Genomic DNA, 11,001 nt, shown 5'->3' with positions numbered 1-11,001 from the left:
CCACGCAACATCTCTGGTCTTGGGATTTTGTGATGTAGGCTAGTCTCACTGGAGTTAGATGATATCTCAAAGTAGTTTTGATTTGCATTTCTCTGATTATTAAAGATCCTGAGCATTTTTTCATATGTCTAAAGTCCATGCAATGCTATGTTAACTAGTGTGATGATAATGTGTCAAATGGTCTATGAACCAACTGTATGGTGCCCCATGATGATACTAATGGACACAGCCATGATTTAGTATAAAAAAATAAATAAATAAACAGAAAAAATGAATAAAAAATAAAAAACGTAAGCAAGGTATTAAACTTTTTTCAGTTAGCACTTAGGTAAAGAAAATATAACATTTTATGTGTACATGAGTAAATTGTTGGTATGGTACAGTGAAATCAGATTTTGAAAATAATATTAATAATAAAAACTAAGGTAATATTTACTTTTTCAAATCATTGAGGACAGTTCAAGCATAAATGCTTAGGATTTTAAGAAATTTTGGTAACAACTTTAATGTTAGTGAACGCCAAATGAATGTACTAGAGCCACCTAAAGAAGTATTTACTGTGATACTCATACATGTTTTCACGTGAAAACTATACTACTTAATTGTTTGTTTCCTAATAATTACATTCTTAAAAATAGTCAACAATGTACACACATTATTTGATTATATTAACTTTGATAAAGCTGAAATTTGAGATTTTATATGTTAGTCTTTTGTCTCTGGGGTAATAAATGTCTCTAAACTTTTCTTTTAATTTCAGCTACACTTCGATCATAATCCAAATTTTAAACATGGCTGCCCCCAACTTTTGGTAAGAATGAAAAGAAGAGTTAGGATTAAAAATTCTTCTCCAGCATCTTCTTCATCAGTGCAAGATTCCAACAAAAAGCACTTTAGAGCAGGTAGTAACATGGATTATAATTCTGGTTTAGTTGCCGAAACTACTAGAGAAAATGTATCATCAACCTCTACAAATTTAAATGAGCCTCTAATAATGAAGCCTCCTTCCAGCCAGCAAATTGCTAATAGAAATGAAGCAACCACAAGTGATTTTTCTCCTCCATCATCAAGTTTAGCTAGACCATCAGAACAAGTTGCAACAGAGCAACATGCTATTTTAAATCGATTGAACACTTATCATATGCACTCATATAGCAGCTATGCTGGAGCAAATGTCCAGATTGTGAATTACATCATATCTACAACTTTTCAATACCAGATCATGTCTCCCTTACAGAACAATTATTTTGGACTGATGATGCAGCCTACTACATTTCCAATAAGATATCCTGGATTATCAGCCAATGAGCCTCTTTTACCTAACCTGCTATCATCAGGAAACCCATGGTTTCCAATAACCAATATAGCTGATACATCTGCTGCCTCTCCTTCAAGTTCAATTCATCAATCATCTTCATTGTACCAGCAGCCTCCTAATTACAACTGATCCTCTACTTAAGAAGTATCAGATTGTGCAGAATTACAAGAAAAATCTACGCTAACAAATTCTGAAAAAATACCTTCCATTTTGTTATTTGAACAATAAAATTATTGTTCACCTTTATGTGTCCTTTTTCCTTATCTCTTAAAAATGTGGTTATCAGTAAAATGTTTTTATTTGAACAGCAGACTAATATAATATTATTATTTTAACATAAGATCTTTTAGATCATTTGACAGGAAATTAGACATAGCCTTTTGTAAATAACTTTAACTAGTTTAAAGAGGATAATGGGGTAGCCCACGCTGTTTGCTTTTATAACAGAATACCATAGGGTGATAATTTAAAAACACTTATTTGGATTACACTTTGGGAAGCCTAGTCTCTAGGGGCTGCATCTACTGAAGACCTTGTTTTTGTACACTGAGCATGCCAATGGGTACTCTTTAATCCCAGGAGGACAAGGTGGGAAAGGAACTTGAGTTAAGTAGCTCAACAATCTGGACACTATAATTGTGGTAACTATGTTTTACAGCATAGCAAAAAAGAAAAAATTTATTAAAAAAAAAATAATGGTGGCAGGGCATCACCTTGGGAAGCCCCTGTGCAAGACAAAGCCTCTGTACTGAATTCAAAAAGCTGCCCCCAGCCCAGTAACTAAACATTTTTCAGAACATGACATTAATTCATTATTTAGGGTATGACCCTCAATGAACTAATCCACTTCTATAGGCCCCGCCTCACAAGACTATAATGATGGCAACTGAATGGCAGTGAGCAAAGAAAAAGAAAAAACTTGAAAATAAAAAATGTACTGACTTCTAAAATAATCCAGGGCAAATGAATGAAAATGAGGGCATAAATAAAAACAGAATGGAATGGGATATATTGAAATACTAGAAAATGTACACACATATGCAATTGCCATATTTTCTCAATTACGTTACCTTTGTTAGCTATTTTGAAGTACTTGGATTTTAGTTGTTAATGAAAATTGTCATCATTAAATACATTTGAAACCAGCCAATCCACTAACCAAGATCACTATTATTTTCATCTCTTGAGCAATAAAGTTTAAGTAACACTGTGATAAATTGCATCACTGTCCACTGTCCATGGTTCCACAGAGTGGAATTTTACACTATTAGCAAAAGCCCTTTTGCTCTATTAGCAAAGCATTCCAACTGGTTTGTGCCCTTAATTACTTTCCTTAGTAAGGTCTACTTTTCATATTTTTTTTTATTAAATCATAGCTGTGTACATTGATATGATCATGGGGCACCATACACTTGGTTCATAGATCGTTTGACAAATTTTCATCTCACTAGTTAACATAGACTTCCTGGCATTTTCTTAGTTATTTTGCTAAGACATTTACATTCCACATTTAATAAGTTTCATATATACTGTTGTAGGATGCACCACAGGTGTAATCCTATCAATCCCCCTCCCTCTACTCACCTCAACCCTCCCTCCCCACTCTTTCCTCCTTCCCCCTATTCTTAGGTTTAACTGGGTTATAGCTTTCATGTGAAGGTCCTAAATTAGTTTCATAGTAGGTGTGAGTACGTTGGGTACTTTTTGTTCCATTCTTGAGATACTTTACTAAGAAGAATATGTTCCAGCTCCATCTATGTAAACATGAAAGAGGTAAAGTCTCCATCTTTTTTAAGGCTGCATAGTATTCCATGGTGTACATATACCAAAATTTATTGATCCATTCGTGCATTGATGGGCATTTGGGCTTTTTCCATGACTTAGCAATTATGAATAGGACTGCAATAAACATTCTGGTACAAATATCTTTGTGGTGATTTGATTTGTTGTCTTCTGGATATATGCCCAATAGAGGAATTATAGGATTGAATGGCAGGTCTATTTTTGCATCTTTAAGTGTTCTCCCTATATCTTTCCAAAAGAAATGTATTAATTTACACTCCCACCAGCAGTGCAAAAGAGTCCCCTTTTCTGCACATCCATGCCAACATCTATGGTCTTGGGATTTTGTGATTTTGGCTAACCTTACTGGAGTTAGATGATATCTCAAGTAGTTTTGATTTCCATTTCTCTGATGATTAAAGATGATGAGCATTTTTTCATGTGTCTGAAGGCTGTGCACCTGTCTTCTTCAGAGAAGTTTCTCTTCAAATCCCTTGCCCAGCCTGAGATGGGATCCCTTGTCCTTTTCTTGCTAATGCTTTTGAGTTCTTGTGGATTCTGGTTATTAAACCTTTGTCGGAGACATAACCTGCAAGTATCTTCTCCCATTCTGAGGGCTGTTTCCTTGCTTTACTTACTGTGTTCTTGGGTGTGCAGAAGCTTTTTAGTTTGATCAAGTCCGAGTAGTGTATTTTTGAAGCTGCTTCAATTGCCTAAGAGGTCCTCCTCATAAAATACTCGCCCAGACCGATTTCTTCAAGGTTTTTCCCTGCACTCTCCACTAGTATTTTTATAGTTTCATGTCTCAAGTTTAAATCTTTAATCAAGTGAGAATTTATCTTAGTTAATGGTGAAAGGTGTGGGACCAGTTTCAGTCTTCTTCAGGTTGCCAGACAGTTCACCCAGCACCATTTGTTAAATAGGGAATCTTTTCCCCATTGAATGTTTTTAATTGGCTTGTCAAAGATTCAATAATGGTAAGTAGCTGGATTTATCTCTTGGTTCTCTATTCTGTTTCAGACATCTACTTCTCTGTTTTTGTGCCAGTACCATGCTGTTTTGATCACTATTGATTTGTAGTATAGTCTCAGGTCTGGTAGCATGATTCCTCCTACTTTGTTTTTGTTTTTGAGTAATGCCTTGGCTATTCGAGATTTTTTTCTGATTCCGTATAAAACGAAGTATTGTTTTTCAAAATCTTTAAAGTACGATAGTGGAGCTTTAATAGGGATTGCGTTGAAATTATGTATTGCTTTGGGTAGTATGGACATTTTAACAATGTTGATTCTTCCCAGCCATGAGCATGGTATGTTTTTCCATTTGTTAACATTCTCAGCTATCTCTTTTTTTAGAGTTTCATAGTTCTCTTTATAAAGATCTTTCACAACCTTTGTTAGATACCCTTCCCAAATTTTTCATCTTCTTTGGCACTACTGTGAATGGGATAGAGTCCTTAATTTTTTTATCAACTTGATTATTGTTGGTATATATAAAGGCTACTGATTTATGTTTTTTTATTTTCTTTTATTAAATAATAGCTGTGTAAAATATGATCATGGGGCATCATACATTAGCTTCATAGACCGTTTGAAACATTTTCATCACAATGGTTAACATAGCCTTCCTGGTATTATCTCAGTTACTGTGCAAGGACACTTACATTCCACATTTACCAAGTTTCGCATATACCCCTATAAGATGCACCGCAGGTGTAATCCGACCAATCCCACTCCCTGTACCCTCCACCCCCCTCTCTCCACTCCCTTTACCCGTTCCCCCTATTCTTTGGTTGTAACTGGGTTATAGCTTTCATGTTAAAGCCCCAAATTAGTTTCACACTAGGGCTGAGTACATTGGGTACTTTTTCTTCCATTCTTGAGATACTTTACTAAGAATATGTTCCAGCTCCATCCATGTAAACATGAAAGAGGTAAAGTCTCCATCTTTCTTGAAGGCTGCATAATATTCCATGGTGTACATATATCACAATTTGTTAATCCATTCGTGGATGGATGGGCACTAGGGCTTTTTCCATGACTTAGCTATTATGAATAGTGCTGCCATAAACATAATGGTACAAATATCTTTGTTATGATGTGATTTTTGGTCCTCTGGGTATATGCCCAGCAGAGGAATTACAGGATTGAATGGCAGATCCATTTTTACATCTCTAAGTGTTCTCCATATATCTTTCCAAAAGGAATGTATTAATTTGCATTCCCACCAGCAGTTCAAAAGTGTTCCCTTTTCTCCACATCCACGCCAACATCTCTGGTCTTGAGATTTTGTGATATAGGCTAATCTCACTGGTGTTAGATGATATCTCAAAGTAGTTTTGATTTGCATTTCTCTGATGATTAAAGATGATGAGCATTTTTTCATATGTCTGAAGGTGGTGCGCCTGTCTTCTTCAGAGAAGTTTCTCTTCAAATCCCTTGCCCAGCCTGAGATGGGATCCCTTGTTCTTTTCTTGCTAATGCGTTTGAGTTCTCTGTGGATTCTGGTTATTAAAACTATGTTGGAGATATAACCTGCAAATATCTTCTCCCATTCTGAGGATTGTTTGCTTGCTTTACTTACTGTGTTCTTGGGTGTGCAGAAGATTTTTAGTTTGATCAAGTCCCAGTAGTGCAATTTTGAAGCTTCAATTGCCCGGGGGATCCTCCTCATAAAATACTCGCCCAGACCTATTTTTTCAAGGGTTTTCCCTGCACTCTGCTCTAGTATTTTTATATAGCTTCATGTCTTAAGTTTAAATATTTAATCCAATGAGAGTCTAACTTAGTTAATGCTTAAAGGGGTGGGTCTAATTTCAGTCTTCTGCAGGTTACCAGCCAGTTCACCCAGCACCATTTGTTAAATAAGTTATCTTTTCCCCACGGAATGTTTTTAATTGGCTTGTCAGAGAACAAATAGTGGTAAGTATTTGGATTCATCTCTTGGTTCTCTATTCTGTTCCAGACATCTATTTCTGTTTTTGTGCCAATACCGTGCTGTTTTGATCACTATTGATTTGTAGTAAAGTCTGAGGTCTGGTAGCATGATTCTTCCTCTTTTGTTTTTATTTCTGAGTAATGTCTTGGCTATTCAAGGTTTTTATGATTTCATATAAAATGAAGTATTGTTTTCTCAAGATCTTTAGAGTGTAACAGTGGAGCTTTAATAGGGATTGCGGTGAAATTATATTTTGCTTTGGTTGTATGGACATTTGAACAATGTTGATTCTTTTTAGCCATGAACATGGTATGCTTTTCTATTTGTTAACATTTTCAGGTATTTCTTTTCTTAGAGTTCATAGTTCTCCTTGTAGAGATCTTTCACATCTTTTGTTAGGTAAATTCCCAAATATTTCATCTTCTTTGGCACTACTGTGAATGGGATAGAGTCTTTAACTGCTTTTTCAACTTGACTATTGTTGGTGTATATAAAGGCCACCAATTTATGAGTGTTGATTTTGTAACCTGAGACACTGCTGTATTCCTTGATCACTTCTAGGTGTTTTGTAGTAGAGTCCCTAGTGTTTTCCAGATACACAATCATATCATCTGCGAAGAGCAAAAGTTTGATCTCTTCTGACCCTATATGGATACCCTTGATTGCCTTTTCTTCCCTAATTGCGAGTGGCTAAAACTTCCATTGCAATGTTAAAAAGCAATGCAGACAATGGGCAGCCTTGTCTGGTTCCTGATCTGAGTGGAAATGATTCCAATTTAACTCCATTCAATATGATACTGGTTGTGGCATTGCTGTAGATGACCTCTATCAGTTTAAGAAATGTCCCTTCCATACCGATTTTTTTAAGTGCTCTGTTCATGAAGGGATGCTGGATATTATCAAAAGCTTTTTCTGCATCAATTGAGAGAATCATATGGTCTTTGTTTTTTAATTTGTTTATATGCTGAATTACATTTACAGATTTATGTATATTGAACCAGCCTTGAGACCCTGGGATAAAAACGACTTGGTCATGATGTATAATATTTTTGATGTGTTGCTGGATTCTGTTTGTTAGGATCTTGTTGAATATTTTTGCATCTATATTCATTAGTGATATTGGTCTATAATTTTCTTTTCTTGTTGGGTCTTTTCCTGGTTTGGGGATCAGGGTGATGTTTGTTTCCTAGAACGTGTTTGGTAGTCTTCTTTCTTTTTCTACCTTTTGGAACAGGTTGAATAATATAGGTACTAATTCCTCTTTAAAGATTTGGTAGAATTCTGACGTTAAACCATCTGATCCCAGGCTTTTCTTTTTATGTAGGTTTTGTATAGTTGATGCTATTTCCGAACTTGATATGGGCCTGTTCAGTATTTCCACTTGATTCTGGCTAAGACTTGGAAGGTGATGTGCTTCCAAGTATCAGTCAATTTCCTTCAGATTTTTATATTTCTGAGAATACAGTTTCCTGTAATATTCATTAAGGATTTTTTGGATATCTTAGGAGTCTGTTGTTATTTCGTCTCTGTTGTTTGTGATTGATGATATTAGAGATTTTACTCTTTTATTCCTGGTTAGGTTTGCCAGAGGTTTATCTATTTTATTGACCTTTTTAGAAAACCAGGTTTTTGATTTATTGGTCTGTTGTATTATTCTTTTGTTTTCAATTTCATTTAATTCTGCTCTAATTTTGGTTATTTCTTTTCTTCTACTGGGTTTAGGATTAGAATGTTCTTCCTTTTCCAGTTGCTTGATTTGTCCCATTCATTTGTTAACTTCCTCTCTTTCCGTTCTCTTAAGGAAGGCTTGCCATGCTATAAATTTCATTCTTAGAACTGCCTTTGTGGTGTCCCAGAGGTTCTGATAGTTTGTGTCTTCATTGTCATTTTGTGTATGACCCAGCTGTCATTCAGCATAAGGTTATTTAACTTCCATGTTTTTGTATGAGTATGCAGATTCCTGTTGTTACTCAGCTCAAGTTTTATTCCATGGTTCTCTGAGAAGATGCAAAGATTTATTTTTATTCCTTTAAATTTACTGAGGTTAGACTTGTGACCTAAGATGTGAACGATTTTGGAGTAAGTTCCGCAGGCTGATGAGAAGTATGTGTATTCAGTTTTGTTGGGATGAAATGTTCTGTAGATGTCTGCTAAATCTAAATATTGAATGGTTAGGTTTAAATCTAAAATTTCTTTGCTCAGCTTCTTGCTGGAGTATCGATCCAACACTGCCAAAGCAGTGTTGAAATCTCCAACTATTATGGAGCTGGTGGAAATCAAGTTGCTCATGTCAGTTAGAATTTCTCTTATCAATTGAGGTGCATTCTGGTTGGGTGCATAGATATTAATGATTGAAATCTAATGATTGAAATTAATGATTGAGTGATGAAATCACTCAATCTCATATTGAGTGTTACCCTTAACTAATATGAAGTGACCATTCTTGTCCTTCCTTACTTTTCATTGGTTTAAAGCCTATTGTATCTGCAAATAAAATTGCAACACCTGCTTTTTTCTGCTTACCATTTGCCTGAAATATGGATGACATCCTTTCACCCTGAGTCTGTATTTGTCTTTTAAGTTAAGATGTGACTCTTGTATGCAACAGATATCTGGCCTGAGTTTTTGTATCCTGTCAGGTAACCTATGCCTCTTTAGAGGACAGTTTAAGCCGTTCACATTAATGGTGAATATTTATAAGTTTGGTGAAATTTTGGGTATCGAGTTTTTCAAAGGTCCAGTAGACATTTTTAATCCTTTCACCAGTGTGGAAGTTGGAGTTCGATCAGAAGTTTCTGAGTGAGTTTACGTTTCTAGTAGAGGATTGGGTTGGTCGTTATGGAGGATAGGTCTGAGAATATCCTGAAGAGCTGGTTTGGTTATGGCAAATTTCTTTAGTATATGAATGTCATTAAAGTATTTAATTTCTACATCATAAATGAAACTCAGTTTAGCTGGATACAAGATCTGGGGTTGAAAGTTATTTTGCTTTAGGAGATTAAAAGTTGATGACCACCCTCTTCTGGCTTGAAGTGTTTCAGCAGAGAGATCTGCAATCATTCTAATATTCTTCCCTTTAAAGGTAATTGTTTTCTTTTTCCTGGCAGCTTTTCGAATTTTCTCCTTCCTATCAACTTTAGTGAAGCTAATTATGATATGCCTGGGGGATGTCTTATTGGGGTTGAGTTGTTCTGGGGTTCTGAAGCTGTCTGCTATCTGAATTTGAGATTGTCTAGGCATGTCTGGAAAATTCTCTTTCCTAATTTCATGCAGAAATGCCTCTGTGCCCATTGAGGCCACTTCATCAGTTTCAGGAATTCCTACAAGTCAGATATTTACCTTCTTTGAGTTATCCCAGAGCTTTCTGAGAGAATGATCCATTTTTGCTCTCCATTTCTCTTCCTCTTTGAGAGTTTGGGAGCAAAGGCTTCATCTTCAATGTCAGAAATCCTTTCTTCTTCTTGGTTCATTCTGTTGCTGAGGAATTCTACTGTATTTTTCATATCTTTGAGTGCTTCAAATTCTTGCTTCAGTGTGTGTAAGTCTTTGGTGGTTTTGTCTTTAAATTTGGTAATTCTTGAGACAACTTTTGAATTTCTCCTCGGATTCCTAATTCCATTTTTTTAATCTTGTCTGCAATCCTAATTCTGAATTCGATTTCTGACATGTCAGCCAGTTGTTTATGAATGGGATCTTCAATTACATCCGTCATATCTTTCCTTGGTGGGGCGGGGGGTTGATCTATTCTGGTTATTCTTGTTACCAGAGTTTTTCCGCCTATTCCACCCCATGGTTGTGGTTGTTTTACTCCCTTTGATTTTTCCCCTGGGGCTTTGTTAAGGGCCAGTACAGCATTGTGGCCTGAGAGATTGGGGCCCTGTCTGGTGTGGTGGGGCTAAGTGGTTCTGTCTTATTTTCAGCTGGTTTCTTTTTGGCCCCAGTGAAGCACTTACTCTGGGTAGAAGTCTCAGCTCTCTGAGTCAGCCCCACCCTGGAAGCTGATCTGTGAGTTGCTTCAGGCAAATCCTTTACTCATGGGTGGCCTCCTCTGGTTGCCCAAGGAGACAGTGTTTGTGGCTTCAGCCACCTCAGGTAACTGCCACTCTGGTGTGGGTCTCTCCCTGCCTCACTCCCGCACTCCAGAGTCAGCACTGACCAGCTGCAGATCGGGCACTGTCCACACCCCGATAAGTCCCCCAAGCATCTGGACTCCTGGGGGAAAAGCCTGCAGATCTCAGAGTGACGGTGGACGGGAGCACTGGGAGCCCAGAGCTGCTGGCAGTGAGCACACACAGTTTCATTCAGTTTTATGCCTGGCCTCACCGCCGCCGCTCAGGCCTCCATATCTCAGTGTGAGGGCGGGGGGAGGAGTGCTGGGAGCCCAGAGCCACCAGTAGTGAACACACCCAGATCCACTCAGTTTTATGCCCCACCCAACTGCTGCCGCTCAGGACTCCATATCTCAGAGTGAGGGTGGAGGAGGTGGGTTGGGGGGATTGCTGAGGGCCCAGAGCCACTGGTTGTGAGCACACTCATTTCCACTCAGTTTTCTGCCTGTCCGCACTGCTGCCACTCAGGCCTCCAGTTCACAGAATGAGGGGTGAGGGTTGAACACTCGGAGCCCAGAGCTGCCGGTAGCAAGCACACTCAGTTCCACTCAGAGCACACTCAGTTCCACTCAGTTTTTTGCCCGGCTGCTCAGGCATCCAGATCTCAGCATGAGGGTGGGGGGTGGAGTTCTGGGAGCCCAGAGCCACCAGTAGCGAGCACACTCAGTTCCACTCAGTTTCTTGCCCAGCTGCACCACCTCCACTCAGGCCTCCAGTTTACAGAGTGAGGGCGGGGGGTGAGTGCTGGGAGCCCAGAGCCACCGGTAGCGAGCACACTCAGTTCCATTCAGTTTTTTGCCCAGTGCACCATTGCTGTTCAGGTTCCCTGATCTCAGAGTGAGGGCAAGGGGGAAGGGG

This window comes from Nycticebus coucang, chromosome Y (assembly GCF_027406575.1).
Source record: "Nycticebus coucang isolate mNycCou1 chromosome Y, mNycCou1.pri, whole genome shotgun sequence".
NCBI lineage: Eukaryota > Metazoa > Chordata > Mammalia > Primates > Lorisidae > Nycticebus > Nycticebus coucang.
This window is presented reverse-complemented; position numbering follows the sequence as displayed.